This window comes from Loxodonta africana, chromosome 13, assembly GCF_030014295.1.
Source record: "Loxodonta africana isolate mLoxAfr1 chromosome 13, mLoxAfr1.hap2, whole genome shotgun sequence".
In the NCBI taxonomy this organism is placed as follows: Eukaryota; Metazoa; Chordata; class Mammalia; order Proboscidea; family Elephantidae; genus Loxodonta; species Loxodonta africana.
The window spans coordinates 42,768,673-42,789,789 of NC_087354.1; the positions used below are offsets into that span (position 1 = coordinate 42,768,673).

Consider the following 21,117-nt stretch of genomic DNA (forward strand, 5'->3'; position numbering starts at 1 on the left):
CTTAAGAAAAAAAATTTACATAAAATTAAATCTTGTTAAAGGTCTCCATCATCCCAAGATTATTAAGCACTCCAGCCTTGTTTCCTTCTAATACTTTTGTGGTTTCATTTTTTACATTTAATCTTCATCTAGAATTCATTTTTATATGGAGAGCATTGTTCGGACCAGCGTTAATTTTTCTGGACAAGTTGTTTCGACACAGGAAGAACAAAATTTAAAGGAAACGTTTGTTATGGGCCTTATATTTTGAGCCAGGAAAATCTTTCCCATTTAAAGATCTACCTCTTTTCCTCAAAGAAATTACTAAACAACTCCCTCGTGAACAACTCAATTTATAATCAGATGAAACCAAAACTGTTTTTCAAACATATACAAGCATCTCTCTTTAAATCTTATTATCAACTTAAGAATGGTACTTAATATGATAAGATGAATGACTGGCTCTAAATAAATATGAAATTTAAAACATACTGACAGACAGGAAGGAAATAATATTCAATTAAAAAAATTTTTTCTGACACTTCATTGATGAGTGAATTCCAAGCAGTCTAATCACACTTGCTGGAAAAGGGTTTCTGGTGTCCAGTCTTGGTTGATGAACATGAAATTGACTGTCAAGTCTTAAAATCCTTGAAAATGAAAGATGAGACTGGGCCATGGGACATACGGTGATGCTTGTGAAGAGCGGGCTTCTCGGTTCAAGTAGATGCACAAGACTAAATGGGCAGCTCCTGTCTGGAGGTGGGATGAGGGGGCAGAAGGGCACAGGAGATGGCTGAACGGACACGGGAAATCCAGGGTGGGAGAGGGGAGTATGCTGTCACATTATAGGGATAGTAACTAGGGTCACATAACAGTGTGTATATAAATTTTTGTATGAGAAACTAATTTGAGCTATAAACTTTCACCTAAAGCACAATAAAAATAAATAAATAATTCTTGAAAACGAGCTTAGGAATTTTTCAGAAGTAATCTGAAGTTAGTTTACTTCTCATTACTATACAAATTTTATTATTTCATTAATTTATTGGAACTATAGGAAAATAAATCAAAAATACAAACTTAAGGGCAGTACAAAATGATAGCTCAACTAAGAGAAATTACTTTTATACCTTTCCTATTACCCATTGCTGTCGAGTAGATTCTGACTCATAGCGACCCTACGGGACAGAGTGGAACTGCCCCACAGGGTTTCCAAGGAGCGTCTGGTGGATTCAAACTGTTGACCTTTCGGTTAGTACCTGTAGCTGTTCACCACCATGCCCCCTGGGTTTCCTTTATCCCACACAAATTTAAACAGCTCAGGTACTTAAGAGAGATAAATATATTAAATCGGCAGTCAAAATATGCATATTAGCAATTTAAAATATTATGTTAATAGACAAATTTAATTTTAAAATTAGAACAAGTTTTTTGTCATTTGAAAATACAAAAAAATAGCTACAGTAATTTTTTTAAATAATTTTTATTGTGCTTTAAGTGAAAGTTTACAAATCAAGTCAGTCTCTCACATATAAGCTTATATAACACCTTACTCCATACTCCCACTTACTCTCCCCCTAATGAGTCAGCCCACTCCCTCCTTCCAGTCTCTCCTTTCGTGACCAGTTTGCCAGTTTCTAACCCTCTCTACCCTCCTATCTCCCCTCCAGACAGGAAATGCCAACACAGTCTCAAGTGTCCACCTGATCCAAGTAGCTGACTCTTCGTTAGCATCTCTCTCCAACCCATTGTCCAGTCCCTTCCATGTCTGATGTGTTGTCTTCGGGAATGGTTCCTGTCCTGGGCCAACAGAAGGTTTGGGGACCATGACCATCAGGATTCCTCTAGTCTCAGTCAGACCATTACGTCTTGTCTTTTTATGAGAATTTGGGGTCTGCATCCCACTGATCTCCTGCTCCCTCAGGGGTTCTCTGTTGTGCTCCCTGTCAGGGCAGTTGTTGGTTGTGGCCGGGCACCATCTAGTTCTTCTGCTCTCAGGATGATGTAAGTCTCTAGTTCATGTGGCCCTTTCTGTCTCTTGGGCTCATAGTTATCGTGTGACCTTGGTGTTCATTCTCCTTTGATCCAAGTGGGTTGAGACCAATTGATCCATCTTAGATGGCCGCTTGTTAGCATTTAAGACCCCAGACGCCACATTTCAAAGTGGGATGCAGAATGTTTTCATAATAGTATTACTTTGCCACTTGACTTAGAAGTCCCCTTAAGCCATAGTCCCCAAACCCCCGCCCTTGCTCCGCTGACCGTTGAAGCATTCAGTTTATCCCGGAAACTTCTTTGCTTTTGGTCCAATCCAGTTGAGCTGACCGTCCGTGTATTGAGTATTGTCCTTCCCTTCACCTAAAGTAGTAGCTACACTAATTTAAATGTTTTACAGGTTAACGTTGTCTGGCTTCTGATTTATTGCCTTTTAAAAAGTTTATATCCTTATCAACCAAGTTGAACAAGAGAGTACATGTGCTTAAGAAAAAATTATACTAATAGAATACAAATGCCTTTGAAAATCAAGGAACTGCATAATTTTACAAAAAAAAAATCCAATATATATTACTTAGAATACAGTGTTACCTAAGTATTTACATGTATCATCTTTATGTATTTTATTCCCTTATTAAGAGAGAAATAACCTAAGATGTTCTCTCTTGACTTAAAACCCCTCAAAAGCTTGCCACTGCCTTTTATATAAAAATTTAAACAAACTCCTTAACTGGACTTTAATGTTACTATGTAATTCAGCTGCAGCCTATTCTCCAACCTCCCCTCGCACCATCTCCTTACACCCTCTAAAGCACGTTGGACTCCCTTCAGTTCCTCTGTATCTTCTGCCCTCTTCACATAAGCTATTCTCATCACCACCCTCTCCAGTTAACATCTATCCTTCCTTCAAACTCAACTTAAACATCACTTTTTCTCAGAAATCTGTCTGTTCCTGGTGCAGACGAGGTCAGCTCGTCCTGTTAAGCAAGCACGGCATAGCTACGTATCATACATACGTGGCATTTCAAATAGTCTTAATCTTTAACTATTTGTAAAAACTTGTTTACAGCAGAGGTTCCCAAACTTTATTGGTTCCTTTTTTTGGGGTGCTCTTATTAGCTCAGTTTTTTTTTTTTTTTAACAGAGTACCTAAGCCAAAACAAATACCTAACACAGTCATTTATTACTTAGATTCAAACCTAAGTATTTACGTCTTACTAAGTTAGTAGCCTTTTGAAAAAATACATAAATTGAAAGAAAAAATAATACTTTTATTTCATTTTGAAATTACCACAATTAGTTATTATGGGAAGTAGGTATCAGGCATTTCACAACTTCTAAAATATTAGAATCAGACTGGATACTGCCACCATCATTTCCATGATGATTTTTGTACAGTACTTGCTTTTTACGAGTAAAACCAAAACCAAATCTGTTACCATTGATTCTGACTCACAGCAACCACATCAACCACCTAAAGATGTCATGTTATCAAAAGGAATGTAACATAACAAATATTGAAACTGTGAACTACTTTGAGCTAGAAGTTTGCATCCTGTCCAACAGATGTCACTGTGTTTCCCTTGAAAATCTGAATACCCCTACCAGCTCACTGAGGTGCCCTGGACTATTTCAGGGCACAGTTTGGGAATGTGGGCCCAAGATCTATCTTTCTACAGGGTTTAATTCATCATAGTCTAGTGTCCACCTTACACAGTGGATGGTATTAACCTTCACATTATATAACTAGACAAGACCTAAAAACTTCCACTGGTTACAGTGTTGACGAGGCCAAAGGTTCCATTCCAATACTACCTATGGAAGAGACAAGCAAGCCAAGAAGAGCCAAGATAATTTTTAAAGAAGAACAAGGTAAAGGGACTTTACTCATTAGTTATCAGTATTTGTAAAGCTACAATAATTAAGCCACTGTGGCCCTGGGGCAGGGATAAACAGAGCCACATAACAGGACAGAGAGCCCAGAAACACAGCTACGAATATTCGGAAGCTTGATACGCAATAGGGACCGCATTTTAAATCGACTGGGGAAAAGATGAACTACTCAATAAATGTTACTAGGGCAACTGGTTAGCATACGGTGGAGGAGGGGAAGAGATGCCTAACCACAATATGTAATAACAATAAACACTTATATACTTCTATGTACCCGACTCTGTTTTAAATACTTCTTATATATTACACGGAAACCCTGTTAGGAGCTATGGCTGCTAACCAAAAGGTCAGCAGTTCAAATCCACCAGGCGCTCACTGGAAACCCTATGGGGCAGTTCTACTCTGTCCTATAGGGTCACTATGAATTGGAATCAACTCAACAGCAATGGGTTGTTGTTGTTGTTGTTGTATATATTACACTCTCTACACTCATTTATTTAATTTTCACTACTATCTTACAAGATAGGTCCTAGTTTCATCTCTATTTTAGAGGGGAAAACTGAGACACAGAAATGTTAACTAACTTGTCCAAGGTTACACAGATAGTAACAGAGCTAGTTTGTAATCCGTTAGTGTGATCTGACCACTACTCTATAATGCCACTCATATACATATAGTATGGACTGCCAGAAGAATGAAGAAATCTGTCTTGGAAGAAGTACAGCCAGAATACTCCTTAGAAGGAGGGATGAAAAGACTTCATCTTACGTACTATGGACATGTTATCGGCAGGGACCAGTGCTTGGAGGAGGACATCATGCTTGGTAAAGCAGAGGGTCAGCAAAAAAGAGGAAGGCCCTCAATGAGATGGACTGGTAAAATGGCTACAACAACGGGCTCAAATACAGCAACGATTGTGAGGATGGCGCAGGGCTAGGCCATTTCATTCCTTTGTACATAGGGTCGCTATGAGTCAGAAGCAACTTGGCGGCACCTAACAACAACAAATACATATATAAAAATATATTCTAGACCTTAATGTAAGTAATAAAAATCTTAGAAGAAATTTTAGAAAAATACAGGAATAAATCTGAGGTTAGGCAACCTTTTAAATCAAAATAGGAAACCTCAAAGCTAGAAAAGGTAGACATGTTTCATTTCACTGCATTTAAAAAAAAAAAAAAAACTTTTTAATGGCAAAATACCATAACAAAGCAAAGGACAAACAATAAAGTGGGGAAAAAATATTTACATCATATATGTCAGATAAAGAGTTTAAAGGGTTAAGCCATTCAATAGAAAAATGGGCAGACTCTACTATATTAACTGCAGATTTTCAGAAGACTAAATCTTAGTGGTCAGTAAGTATATAAAACGATGCTCAATGTCACCAGCAGTGAAAAAATACAAATTAAAGTAGCCATGAGATAGGTACCCTCTTCACCTTTCAGATGGTTGGGACATTTTGTTTTTGGTAATAGCTACTGCTGGTAGGAAGTCAAGGAAAAGAGTATTCTCATGCATTGCTGGTAAAAATGTAAACAGTTACAGACAGCTGCAAAATCAATTTGGGAATATCCACCAAAATTTAAAATACATCTTATCCTTCAATCTAACAATCCCACATCATGGAACAGAGCCCATAAAAATAAAAGCACCACACTTTAGACAATATGTACTGTAATGATGATTACAACACTGTTTATAATGACCAGATAAGCACAACAGAAAAACTGTTAAAGAAACTGTGACACACTCATGCCCTACTGTAGAAGTCAGCAAGCATTTTCTGTAAAAGGCCAAACAGCAAATATTTTAGGTTTTGCAGGCCATCTGGTGTCTGTCACAACTACTTGACTCTGTCTCTGCTACACAAAAGCAGCCTTAGACAAATGGTCAAGGCTGGATTCCAATAAAACTTTATTTCTAAGAACAGGCTGTGGGGTGGATTTGGCCTCCTGACTGTAGTCTGTTGATCCCTGCACTAGAATATTATCCAGCAAAAAATGAGTTAACTATGTTTCAGTTGATCTGAATAAGTTCTGTGAAAAATGAACAATGCAGACAAGTGAAAATAAAGAATAATACAATGTCGTTATGTACATAACTGTAGGAACACTGAGAAAGGTAGCAAAGTGTGCAGCAGGCTGTTACCACTGGTTACTGGGAGAAAAGGCATGGGTGTGTGTGTGTCAGTGTTTGAGAAACAGAGAGAATAAAAATCCTCAACCAGGCATACATGGTTCCATTTAAGTAAAATTACATGTGCATATGCAAAATAGTTTCCATATGTAAAATCCATTTATAAATATTACACATATGAATTTGGTAAATCTGGGTGTGTGTTCAAACTTGTGTGAATACCTGAAGTGATACATAAGAAGATACAGTTACCATAATGTTTCAGGATTATGTCAGGGTAGCGGGATTTCAGTTGATTTTTTTTTCTTTTGCCTTTGCTATACTCAGAATTATTCTGTGTCAACGTAGTATTGCTTATTTAAGCAGAAAAAAGGCTATTTCCTTATACTTTATGTACACGAAGAGGACAAAATCCCTTACAGTATAAAAAATAAGAGAATATTTTGATAACATTGGAATGGAGAAGACATTTGTAAGCAAGGCATAAAATCTAGAGAAGCCATGAAGGAAAGGACTGACAGGTATAATCTGACAAACTAACAACTTCTACATGGCAAAAATAAAGTTAAAATATAAGTGATAGATGGAAGTTCATATCTGCACCATGTATAACAAAAAGTCAATATCCAGTACACAGGCAGAGCTTTTACAACCCCATCAAAAAACAGGCAAAGAACAAGAACATTAATGGAAAAAGAAATACAAATAAAAAATGTAAGTTTCACCCTCACTGAAAATCCAGGAAATGCAAATTAAAATGATTTCCCATTTTTTCAGAACCACAAAGTAATTTTTAATTAATACTGTTAATGCTGCTGAGGATATGGGTAAAGGGGTTCTCTCAAATATTACTGGTGGGAATGTAAGCTGATACAGCCTTTTTTGGAGGGAAATATGGGCAGTTATCTATTAAAATTTTATGTATTTCTTTTCCTTTGGCTTAGCAATTACACTTTGATTTATTTAAAAAAAAACTTCAACACATGCACAAAGAAACAATGTTCAAGAACATTTACCACTAGCATTGTTTCTAATAGTGAAAAACTTCAAATAACCTAAATTGCTATAAATCAAAGAATGGATATAGTGCAATCATACTATAGAATAATATGTGGCTATTTAAAAGATGGAGGTATATACTCAGATGGAAGGATTGTAGAGATATATTGTTAAATTAAAAATATTCAAGTTTCAAAATATGCATAGTATTTATCACTTACGTTAAAATATATATATACATATACTGTTTTTACATGTGTGTGTGCACATTTTTAAATTGTAAATACACAGCAAAACATCTACTAGAATAAACAGTGTTTTCTCCTAGGGAGGGTGATGGCATTGGGGTGCTGATGGAGAGCGCTCTTTTTACTCCATCTATTTCTGTATTACTTACTATTTTTATAGATGAATCATTGCTTATGTATTTTTGTCATCTTCTTTTTAAATAACAAAAACCTTTTGTTGTTGGTGGTGAACAATCCTTTGTCGGAAACAGAAGATTATTTTTTTAAAGGACCTATCACTGTTTTCTTTAACCACTTTTTCTTTGTCACAGGAGAGGGGTTATCGGGCACTCACTCCCTGGTTGACTTTGTATAAAAACTGTCCTCAACGTCTCACCAGGGTCCTGATTCCCCATCCACTTAAGTTTGTTTTATTTTAGTTTATTATGGCCAGAGTCACTGGACAACTTGTTTTGAAATAGGCTTAATGATCCTGTCTGATGTCTTCTACATCCCAAGTCTCTTCAAATTTCTCACTTCTTAATGAAATACCTGTCACTTCTTGATAGTCTATTCCTCACTTTTTGATAGAAAGTTTCTCACTTCTTGATAGAATTCCATCTTATGAAAGGAAAATATCCTCAGGGACCTTATTTCATTTGCAATTCTCCCACCCCCAAACGTCAATAAATCACATCGCTGACTGCACACCTTAACTGTGTGGCCAGTGATAATTCTAAACTGTATTGTACCGTGAGTAAAACAATAACATACAGCGTTTGTGTACCGGCAGAAATAAAATGAAATCTCTCTGTCCTATTGCCCAACAAGGTTCAAAGTTTGATGGTGGCAGACATGCAGGGCAGAAAGATAAGCAAACATTTTTGTATACCTACAAATACAAGCATTCTGTATAATGTTATTCATTATGAGAAAATTGTCTCTTCATTATAGGTTAAGAGACTAGAGTCAAAGACTAGACTTCATATTTATTTTGCTCTTTAATAACATACTCTTTCAAACATCCTACCCCATGCAGTCAATTTCCAAATCTTAAATTCATGCTTCCTAATCCTTTGCAATACACTATTACCAGGCTCTCCTGCTTCAAATTCTCAATTTATAATTCAAGTTAAAATAGTTTAACATTTAAAGATCTCTACCAAATACATTCATGTTATCAATTAAAAGCAGGAAGCACGTAAGAGTTAACTAATGTTTTCTACCCTGTTTTGCTCCATAAGCTACTGCAGTTATCTCAGTTGACTTGAAAGCAGCAATAGTAACTAAGAGCATTGGGCAGATCTCATAAATAGTGAGGGTAGAATTGATAAGCCTTGGGAAATGAATAAATGTGGAAGTGGCAGTGAGTAAATGTGGAGTACGGGTGAAAGAAGAGTCAAGGCGACTGATAAGTCTCTGGCTTGGACGATGGCTGAATGGTGGTGCCAATCACTGAGGAATAGTACACAGTGGAGAAGATCATGGTGTCAGCTACAGATATGGAGAGATTAAGATATTTCTGGGACACAGATGTCGAGGATACACAAGCCTGGAAATCAGGGGTGATACATAACGGAGATACAGGTTGAAACTGAAATCACAGGAGAAAATGAGATAGACAAAGGAGTACAACATCTGAAGATAGCTTAAGACCAAATTCTGCAGAACACCAAGATAGAGACAAGCAGAGAAATAAAGCGTGTAAACCCTCAGATAAGAGGACAAGAGACCATGGCATCCCAGAAGTGAAAGAAATGCTCAAAAAGGAGGATGAACTGTTGAGAGTAAAATACAGATAAACATTCATTATATTTATATTGAGGTCACTGATAGCCTAGGCAAGAACGGCTTCAGTGGAGCACCAAAGGTAGATGCCAGACTGCAATGCACTGAGGAAACAGATGGAAAACAGAAGAAGCAGAGCCTGTAAAATGTAGAACTGTGCTTCTCAAATTTTAATGTGCATACAAATCACCTAGGGATCTTGTTAAAATTCCTATTGGGATCCAGTAGTTCTGGGGTGGAGCCTGAGATTCTGCATTTGTAACAAGTTCCCAGGTGAGGCGAGGCTGCCAGTCCACAAATGACACTTCGAAGGAAAAAGAGTATAGATAACACTTTCAAATAATTTGGCTATAAAAGGTAAAGGAAAGGTAGGTTGTTAAGTAAAGAAGAACTGAGCTTTTTCTTCTAAATTCTGTGTAATAGAGAAGAGGCTTGAGCACATTGAAAAGCTGACAGAAAGAACCAATAGATAGGGTGAAATAGAAGATTCAAGCATGAAGAGAGTGACTGGGATCCAGGCTTCTCTCGATAAGGGAGTAACAGGGACCAACCTGCCCTCCTATCTTAGACAACTAGAAAACTGGACAAAAGCAATGAAACTATCCTTTTCAGACACTGACAGCCCAGGATTATGACCCCTGAGAGAAAGGTAACAAATCAAGGTGAGCTTTAACATCATCCCATCTTAGAGCCTGGAGTAGTTTCCAGGCCTCAGCACAGGAACGGGGAAACCAAAGACAGCTCTGCCATCTCACTGAATTGCAGAAAGAGAAATCAGAGCTGGGGAGGCCAAGGAAATTGCAACTGCAAGGCAGCGTATGAAAGAGGAGAGAATGCCAGAGTTTGGCAGAAGAGTGTCCTTGAGTCTCTGGATGGATGCTAACGTACCCCATGAGGGGACTTAAGTATGTTCTCTAACCACACTAGAACTAGGCTAGAGATCAGTAATAGATACCTGGAAAATCCTTAAATATTTGGAAATTAAGCAACATCCGCAGATCAAAGAAAAAAAAAATCACATGAGAAATTACAAAATATTATGAACTTAATGAAAATAAAAATGTTATCATTGTTAGGTGCTGTTGAGTCAGTTCTAACTCATAGGGACCCCAAGTACAACAGAACAGAACACTGCCTGTTCCTGTACCATCCTCACAATTGTCGCTAGATTTGAGCCCATTGTTGATGCCACTGTGTCAATCCAATTCGTTGAGGGTCTTCCTCTTTTTGACTCACCCTCTACCTTACCAAGCCATGATGTCCTTCTCCAGGGACTGAGCCCTCCTGATAAGATGTCCAAAGTACATGAGACAAAGTCTCACAATCCTCGCTTCCAAAGGAGCATTCTGGCTGTACTTCTTCTAAAGACAGATTTGTGTATTCTTCTGGCAGTCTATGGTATTTTCAATATTCTCACCAACACCATAATTCAAAGGCATCAATCTTCTCTGGCCTTCTCCAGCTTTTACATGCATACGATGCGGCTGAAAATATCATGCCTTGGGTCAGGCGTACCTTAGTCTTCAAAGTGACATCTTTGTTTTTGCATCCTTAAAAGAGGTCTTTGCAGCAGATTTGCCCAATGTAATATGTTGTTTGATTTCTTGACTGCTGCTTCCATGGGCAATGACTGTGGATCTAAGTAAAATGAAATCCTTGACAATTTCAATCTTTTCTCCATTTATCATGATGCTTTTTCTTGGTCCAGTTGTAAGGATTTTTGTTTTCTTTATGTTGAGGTGTAATCCTTACTGAAGGCTACAGTCTTTGATCTTCATCAGTAAGTGCTTCAAGTCCTCTTCACTTGCAGCAAGCAAGGCTGTGTCATCTGCATGTCTCAGGTTGTTAATGAGTCTTTCTCTAATCCTGATGCCGCATTCTTCCTCATATAGTCACCATGGCAAATTTATGCAGTGCAACTAAATCAATGCTTAGAATTTATTAGATAAGACGTGCAGAAGGATTAACTTCAGGTTGGAGGAAGGACACCTCTTTCACTATAACAAGAAGGAACGATGAGAATATGGGTTGGCTTGGTGACAGTTGTGGATGTCACTGTCAATGGCTTGTGTCGTCTCTGAAGCATGAGGTGAGTTCACTGACTGATGGCAAGGGCTAGGGATGTTGGGAAGGGTAAGGACTGCAGGTAGTGATAAACATCTGAAATAGCTGTGGTGAGAGGGCAAGAGAGCACTGAAAAGGGAAAACAGAGTGAGTGGACTGTACTGCACTAAGAGCCCAGGTGAAGTTGGTAATTGAATTTTAAAAGTTCAAATATCTGAGTACATGATTTTGTAAAGTAGAAAGGGCAGACATGGCAGATACTTAAAACTGAGTTTTCCAGGCAAAAAAGAGGTAGACCCTGAACAAGATGGATTGGCACAGTGGCTACAACAATGGGCTCAGGCATAGCAACAATTGTGAGGATGGCATAGGACCGGGCAGTGTTTCGTTCTTGTTATGCATAGGATGGCTATGAGTCGGAACCAACCTGATAGCACCTAACGCCAACAACAGGCAGGTAAGTTGAAAGGGACAATGAAACAAAAGGACTGAAGATACCAGCAAGTGGCTGAAGCATCCGTCTATGGAATCTAAGACAGAGAGGGAAGAAAGTAACAGGAGTGAACTGGGATGGGGAAAAACCAGGGCTTCGAACCATTTGTTCAAACCCCTGGTGATAATTTACGTTTCTAACGAGCTCCCAGGTGATGCTAATGCTGCTGGTTAGGGAACCAAATCAAAACCAAACCGACTGCGGTCAAGTCGATTCCAACTCATAGCAACCCTGTAAGAACTAAAAGAGCAGTGGTCCTCAAAATTTATTATACATAAGAATCACCTGGGAATTTTGTTAAAATGCAGATTCGGATTCAGTATATCTGGGGTGGAAATGCAAATTTTCAGCACAGGGTTGAACTGGAATGAACTGGTTCGAAGTCCTGTTAAAAACAATGTCAGTGTAATGTGAGAAACCTGGAAGGAACAGAGACTGTGGTACGACTGGATGTTACTGTAATATTTCAGCACTGAGTGATGACGCGGGTAGGATGCAGTTACTGAAGCTGATGCTTAAAGTAGCATGAAAGAGCGCAGTCACTGAAGAGGAGAAGGTTAAAGAACTGAAGTGATATTGGACAGGTCAACACACCTTATGTTCATTGCAGCATTACTCACAACAGCAAGAAGATGGAAACAACTTAAGTGCCCATCAATAGATGAATGGATAAACAAAATGTGGTACATTCATACAACGGAATGCTATGCAGTCATAAAGAATAATGATGAGTCCTCAAAACATCTTATACCGTGCATGAATCTGGAGGACATTGTGCTGAGTGAAGTAAGTCAAATACGAAAGAACAAATATTGTATGATCACACTTTTATAAGAAGACTAGATATACATACAGAGATCAACACTCACGGGTAGTTACCAAGGATGGGAAGATGAGAGACAAGCACTCTTGAGATAGTAGACACTTGTTATTTTTGGTGATAGGAGAGTTAGCATAGAATGTGGGTGAAGTGCATGCAGCTTGACCAAGGTAAATGATGTCACTAATAATCGCACAAGATAAAAGCATGCTTCTCGTAAAGGATATGACAAATATAATTTTGCCACAACACTAACAAAAAATATGTGTGTAGTTACACAAATATGTATACAGAGGTATATATTTGTATGGGTATGAATATATGGGTACATACATGTGCACAGATAGATGCACCTATAGGCATATGTACATACAGACGTGTGTGCATGCATGAATATCCATGTATATAATAAACCACATAGGGGACACAGGTACAGATACTTCTTAGCCATAACCAAACACCTTACAAGATTGGTTTTCTGAGTTTGAAGGCTTAGGACCATAGTGTCATGAGACAACTCAGTTAAATGGCATAATGTAGTTCATAAAGTGTATGTTCTATATCCCAATGTGGCGAGCAGTGTCCCAAACGCTTGTGAGCAGTCATCTAAGATACAACTATTGGTCTCTGCACATCTGGAACAAAAGAGAAACAAAGAAACCAAAGACTCAGAGAAGAAAGTAGTCTACACGACTAACAGTCTACACGAACCATGGCCTCATTGACCCTGAAACCAGAAGAACTAAATAGTGCCCGGCTACCACTACCAGCCATTCTGATCAGGGCCACAATAGATGGATCCTGACAGAATGGGAGAAGAATGTGGGACAGAACCCAAATTCTTAAGAAGTCCAGACTTGCTGGACCAGTTGAGACTAGAGGACTCCTCGAGTCTACTGTCCTGAGATACGCTTTAAGCTTTAAACGGAAATTCTCCCTTGATGTCACCTTTTAGCTAAATAACACTTTGGCTCGTAAAATAAAGAATATCACCTGTGAGTAATGAGTTCCTTTAAAAAATCACCTATAAGAGGCCAAACAGTCAAAAATTACTCTAAAGCACAGATGAGAAGGTAAGGGGGCAGGGAAACTAGAATACTAGAAATGGTATAACCAGAACTGCATGAGCATGATAACACACTGTGAAATTGTTAAATGGGAACCTAATTTGTTTATAAATTTTCACCTTAAAATACAGTATTATTTAAAAAAAAAAAAAAAACAAAGATAGGGAAGTAGACACTCAATTATCTACAATGGTAGTAGACTTGGAATGGCAAGAAAGACTGTAAACCAGGACCTAAAGTTTTCAATGAATGAAAGCCAACAGAAAGTACCGAGAAGACAGCAGAAAGTGATAAAATTCAGTAACCCACATCTTCAAAAAGCAGAAATTTTTATGACAGTAATTATTTCACATTTCTAAAGCTATTTTTCCATAACTCTTCACGTAGCCAGCTCTGTTTCTAGAGAGCTGATGTTGCTCAAAATATTTCTAATGGAGTACCTTTCTTATAAGGAAAGCATGCAATACAGATATTGTAAGAGTATACCAATATAGGTCTACAAATGGTTACACCAAGTTCAGGCAAAAAAAAAAAAAAAAAACCTGAGTAAAGATGCATTAACTCTTGAACACAGAAAACAAATAGCACATGAATAATTTATTGAGAGCTTATGCTGTCAGCAGCTTTACTAACACAAGTGATATTTATGAAATCCCACAGGATAATCTAACAACTTAAATATATGCAAAAGAGGACACAAGACTAAGAATCTGTACTAATGAATCTGGTAATACCAAGGCTATTTTCTGCAAAGACTGCTGTGCATGCAGAAGCTCTCAGTGTAAAATAAACAGATGTTTCAGAAGAATCAAGCCACAGTCTCACTAGATCTGTCGACCGGGTTCTAGAATTCTTTTATGCAACTGTATATTGACTTACAGAAATAAGCTGAATTCAAAAACCTTGTTAACTCAATCCTGCATTAGTAAGCTGTCCTATTAAGCCACAAATAATTTCATACTTCATTGATTGAGTTCTTAATCTCTTGAGAACACACTTCTAATGTGAAATAAATATATACATATATTTATATTTATATATATATGGCTTCACTGTGAATATGTTAGGACTGTTGTCTATCTTTCTAACACTATTAACATATTTCTTTGATTTTGAAGTTTTGGACCTGCCCCCTCCTTCTAAATTATTTCACATTAGAAGTGTGTTCTCAAGAGATTAAGAACTCAATCAATATATACATATAAAATAAAGAGAAAATAGAAAAACAAACCCATTGTCATCGAGTCAATTCCAACTCACAGCGACCCTACAGGACAGGGAAGAACTGCCTCATAGGGTTTCCAAGGCTGAAATCTTTACAGAGGCAGACTGCCACATCTTTCATCCACAGAGTGCCTGTTGAGTTCAAACTGCCAATCTTTCAGTTCGCAGCTGAGCGCTTAACCACTGTGCCACCAGACCTCCTTATAATAAACAGAAGCAGCTGCAAATGCAACTGTGGGAGTACAATAAGATTTTTCCATGCTTACTGTAACAGCATATCATTTTCACACAGATGAGATTTAGTTACTAAAATGAAATGCAAATGGCCCTTAGTCCTAGGAAAAGATGCTCAACCTCATTCATAATAAGAGAAATGCAAATTAAAACTACATTGAGATACAGTTTGTCACCTATCGGATTGGCAAAAATCCAAATATTTAACAACATACTCTACAGGCAAAGCTGTAGAGGAACAGGTTGATGGGAAAGCAAAATGGTGCGATCACTACAGAGGAGAACTGCAACATCTAGTACAATCACATACATACTTTATCCTTTGTCTATGTCAACAATCCTATGTTTATGAATCTGTCCCAAAGATACATTGGCCAAAACATAAAAATAGGTATACAGAAGGCTATTAATTGCCATACTATTTGGAACCATAGTCTGGAAACAACCCTGATAACCATCAATAAGGGACAGGCTGAATAAAACTACAACAGAGCCACAGAATGCAGCACTATGCAGTTGTAAATAGTAAAGTTGAATTACTTTATAGTCTACCACGGAGTGACTGCTAGAATAAAGTAAGCGGATATATTTACCTAAGAGAAAAGTGGGTATATTTACCTAGAGAGATGGGATGTTAATACGTAATACCTACAGGGAAAAGAAATATGGTAGAAGAGACAAGGATTGAAGCTAGATGTCTCTGAGGAGAACTTGTTAACAGATTTGACTTTGGAACCATGTAAATATTTCACATAATTAAAAAATCAAATTTCAAAAAAATCCCTAAAAATTAAAGGCAAAATGAAACAAATGAGCCTAAGTCTCCAATTGCCATTATAACCACACTGAGTAAGTAGTTTAAGTGAATTTCAAAACTCAATAACCAAACTCTACATACTGGTATGGACTCTAAGGATCAAAAATACAAAAAAAAAAAAAAAAAGAAAGAAATTGCTTTTAACAAACACTTTTTGCTGTTAATACTGGTACTATTATCTGAGACTGTTGTGTGCGTGCTGTGGGATAAACCAAATAAGTAATTTCACTCATGCGACTGAGAACAGGGATTTTCAGTATGGGATAAAAGTGATACAGCTGTAAAATAAATGAGATTAACTTATAAATGAGTTAACTTTACAGTGGAGAAACACTTCCTCAGCCAGGTCATCCAAATCAACACTGACAAAGTCATGTTAATAGTATATACTCTTGATATGATGTGATGAAAATGATATTTTACAAAGCTCTGTGGTCTTCCTCCCAAAATCCATAACCCCAATCTAATTATGAAGAAAACATCAGGCAAATCCCAATCAAGGAGCATTCTACAAAATACCTGACCAGTAATCCTCAAAACAAGGAAGTCTGAAATTGTCACAGCCAAAGAGGAGTCTAAGGATCTCACTATGCACACACTTAAAGGGTGGGGTGTTATTCTCCCCTCCCTTGAGGGTATTTACATAAATAAAGTAAATGTAATGTGGTATCCTGAATGGGATCCTGGAACATGTAAAGGGCATTAGGTAAAAAATAAGGAACTGTGAATAAAGTATGGACTTTAATAATAACGCATCAGTATTGGTTCATTAATTGTAACAAATGTTCCACTCTAATGAGAGATGCTAAGGGGTGAGGGAACTGTGTATTACCTTTGTAATTTTTTTGTAAAGCTAACACTGATTAAAAAAATTAAACTTTATTAAAAAATAATAATTATGACATTTATGAAACAATTAGAAATACAAACAACTGGATATCTTATGATACTAGTAATTATTTTCATTTTTATGTGTAATAATCTTTCTAACACAAAACATAAATGCCAAGATAATAAGAGCACTGAAAAGACCAGGTAAGAAGCTACACTGAGTAAGCAAATACTGAAGTGGTCTATTTCCAACAACATTCCAGTTCAATAGAATAAACAACATTCTCAACAAAACTGTCATCAAATAAATGCTGTTTATAGAAAGATCAGGAAAATTTTATAGAAAGATCAGGAAAAATTTTATAGAAAGATCAGGAAAATTGCCTTCAAAAACTATAATTAGGCAAAGAGGCTTCTGAAGCTATTTGCTACATAACCATATGTTTTACTCTTATTTTAACAGGTATCTAGAAGTCCAGCAGGTGAGCTTTAAAATAAAGCCCTTAATTATCTCCCTCAATCCAACTACAGCAGCTGACACTTGTCTAGTACTTAGGTTCCTCTACTAAATTGATGGTTTCTATCTCCTAAAGACAAACGAGCAGTGAATAACACTGATCCAGCGAAGAGAAGTCAGAAAGCTATCTAACTCTCCTCAGTTACAATGTAACTTCTCTATGAAAGTTGAAGTTGTAATTTCTCATATAATACATACTGTAAGCAATGTAAGCATTGGCCCGTGGTAATGAATAAGGTGTCTGATTCCGGATCAGAAGACTGAGGCTCGAGTCCTTTCGTGGTCATTTGCTGGAGCCCTTTTGGTAGCAGAGGTTAAGCGCTTAACTGCTAACCAAAAAAGGTCAGCAGTTTGAATCCACCAGCTGCTCCTTAGAAACCCTTTTGGGGCGGGTCTACTCTGTCCTACAGGGTCGCTATGAGTCGGAATCAACTCAACAGCAATGTTTTGTTGTTTTTTTTTTATGACTTCACTGTTGATTTTTATACATACTGTCTGATTACTTGAGAGAAAAAAAGAATTGTTTTTCCAGAGGACTGCATCTTCAAATTAATGAAAACCAACTTTGCAAGAATGTCGTACATAAAGGTCAAATAATACTAGAACATAACTGCATATATGTATACCACTGTCCATAGTACTAGGCACTGGTTTAATTAAAATATTTTGAGTTTCAAATTTTAAAGCCTATAAACTAGACATATAACTAGAAAAATGGCTAAGTAAATTACGGTATGTTGATATTATTATACAGTCACTAAAAAACTGTGAAGGGAGGCAATGAGGGTAGTGGACAGAGCATGGGTTTGAAAGTCAGGTGCCTAAGTTCAAATCCCAGCTCTGCCATTTGCTGACTGTGTGGCCTTGGGAAATTATCTATTCTCAAGTTTACTCACCTATAAAATGGGAGTAATAATAGCCACTGCCTCACAATGTAGTTGTAAGGACTAAATCATATAATGTATGTAAAGCTCTTAGCACAGTACCTAGCACGTAATAAGCATTCAAAAATGATAAGCTACTAAACCACGACCTCCACCAGACTGAGCTCAGTACAACGAGCTGGTGCCTGGCTAATACCACTGCCCACTGACTACTCTGACAGGGATCATAATAGAGGGTCCCGGACACAGCTGGAAGAAAATGTAGAACAAAACTCTTACCGAAAAAAAGACCAGACTTACTGGCCTGACAGAGACTGGAGAAACCCCAAGAGTATGGCTGCCAGATACCCTTTTAGCTCTGTAATAAAGTCACTCCCGAGGTTTACTCTTCAGCCAAAGATAAGAAGGGCCCATAAAAAAAAAAGCGAGACTGAAGAGGCACACCAGCCCATGGGCAAGGACTAGAAGGCAGGAGGGGACAGGAAAGTTGGTAATAGGGAACCCAAGGTTGAGAAGGGAGAGTGCTGACATATGGAGTTGCTAACCAATGTCATAAAACAATATGTGTACTGTTTAATGAGAAACTAGTTTGCTCTGTAAACCTACATCTGAAGTATAATTTAAAAAGTTACTAGATTGTAGCAAAAAATATGCTATAGAGTATGATTTTTAAACGTATATGAAGTTACATCTGTGATCTGATTAAAACCATGAAAGAATTATCTATATACAGCTACAAGTAACAGGAGAAAGTATGAAAAATAAACAGTTGATTTGTAATGGTGGAGGAATAGTGACAAATTTCTAAATTTCCATTATTACATTCTTTTTAGTACAATAGTTATTACTTATAGAGAATACAGTACAATAGTTATAATTTTATACCAAAAACAATGTATTTTTGTATAGTTATATAATTAATGCTTTCTGGTTAAAAATTATAGCATCTGCTGGCAATAACAGCTCCCCCCTCCTTTTGTTGTTACTGCTTTTATTTAAAAAGAAAAAAAAAGATATACTCATTCATTGGGTTGCCACCTCGCAACACAAGTTACCACCACTAACATTTTTCAACAGATTTTCTCATTTTCTTTCTCTTTCACTCATACAAAGAATTTAAAGGTTTTACCGTTTAAAAAAGTGAATAGGATAACAATATATACTGTTCTACAACTTGTTTCTCTAGCTTCACAATGTACCTGAACATATTTTCACTTCGGTGCATACAGGTCTACCTCCTCCTTTTTAGCAGCTGCATTGTACTCTATTTCTATTAGTGTGCACATACAATAAACATATAAATCATCATCCAAACCAGGGCACTTCTAAGAGTAAAAGAGAATGGTTGTAATAATTATGCTGGTAGCACAGGTGTACATCTGGCTGATCCCGTGGAAAAGGGGACACATGGTCACCCAACAAAGATAGAAGAGCTCTATCTATGTAGCATTTGAGCCATTTCCAATTTTTTGCTACTGTAAACAATGCTTCAGTGGATACCCTCGTGCCTATAACTTTCTGTATATGTGAGAGATGTCCGTAGGATAGATACGTAGAGGCAGAATCGCTGCGTCAAAAATAACACGTATTTTAAATCTTGATAAATACCAGTCACCAAAAGCCTGCATCAGTTTATACAACCTTCAATAGTATATGAAAGAGGCTTTATCCCCTTTCCTTTCTCAATGCTGAGTGACTTTTAAATGGTCACCAATTTAATGGGCAAAAAATGGTTATCAAATTGTTTTAACTTGTACTTCTTTCCATATGGATAAGGCTGAGGATCTATCTTTTTAACACACATTGTTTTCCGTGCACTGGATATTTTTATTTGCCTGCTTACCAAGGTTTTTATTCTATTTTCTAAAAGTACTTCAAAATCAAAAATTATGAAATTGAAAATTGTTTTAATTTAGGACAAAGAAAGAACCTTAACTACACCCTTCATTTTATGTAGGATGAGGTAGATACCTAGAAAGTGAAGTGACTTGTTCACCAGTTAGTACTATATCGTATTTCAAGACATTTTCATTTGGAGCCAGAAAAAAATGCCTATCAGACATTTTATTTTCTCTAAGATACCAAAAACAATAATTAAAATAATTTATCAGGTCTTCGCAAATCATTGGGCTAATGAAATCCAATCTGTACTCCTGCTCCTATTCTTTTACGTCCACATAATTATTCCCGCTCTTAAACAGGTGGTGAAATTCCTGATTTTTAATAAAGGAACGTGGGGCAGAGGACGAAAGAAACTGCTTTTAATTAAACCTAAAATCTAGTGTCCACTCATCATTATAATCAAGAAACAGACATAGCCCTCTCCTCACAGGTCTGGATCTTGACCTGGGGGGAGGGAGGGTGGAGGCTCCTCTGAGTTTCTAAATTCCTTCCATATTTACTTTTTGCCTTAGAAATAGCAGTAGTCATTCTTGGCAGTTACTATCTCTGTACATCTTAGAGTTCTCTTTTACCCATTATTAGTTAATCACCTCTGCCTAAATAACAATTCTTCTTCTTAAAACCTTCTTGTTCGATTTAGTGGTACAGTTTCTGTCTCCTGAATGGATCCTGACTGAAAAAAAGCTCATTCACGCCCTTTAGTTATAACACTCTCTATTACCACCTTCTTACTGTTGTTTATTCTCCTCCCTCCTTTTTTCTCCTGATCATTATTTTCTTTAACTTCATGACATTGAGACGAATTTGACCTTATAAAACTCTGTTCTTTTAAGATGGAACTCTCTCCATAAATGGTGGTAAATCCCAAGTCTGGTGATCTTCGTGGGCTGGTTTTCAGTTTTGTCTTTGTTTTTTAGTTCAGGGTCCTGTCAATCCTCTTTGCATTGCTTTTATTTTAAACAGACTTTTGGAAAGTTTCATCCATCTTCACTGTGATGGCAAAAGCAATATGTCCCCACTCAAGCCCTCAGAAAGTGTCAAGTTTATAATGCTAGGTGATTTTATTGTTGATATGGGTCACAGCTCAAATTCTATCTTTTCCCTGACACTTTCCTGGATCACCACAGCCGTAAGTGTCCTCTCTCTCCTCTGAGAAACTTGGAAAATCACTGCTACAGGTGTTGATATTTTGGCACTTCCTCAGCTCAACAAGTGCTTATCACATTTACAATCTTGTA

General features: G+C 37.2%; 1 protein-coding gene across 7 annotated transcripts in view; it reads right to left on the reverse strand.

Moving 5' to 3' along the window:
* Positions 1-21,117, reverse strand: part of NEO1 (neogenin 1) — a 218,501-nt gene that overhangs the window by 153,662 nt on the left and 43,722 nt on the right. The window lies entirely within an intron of this gene.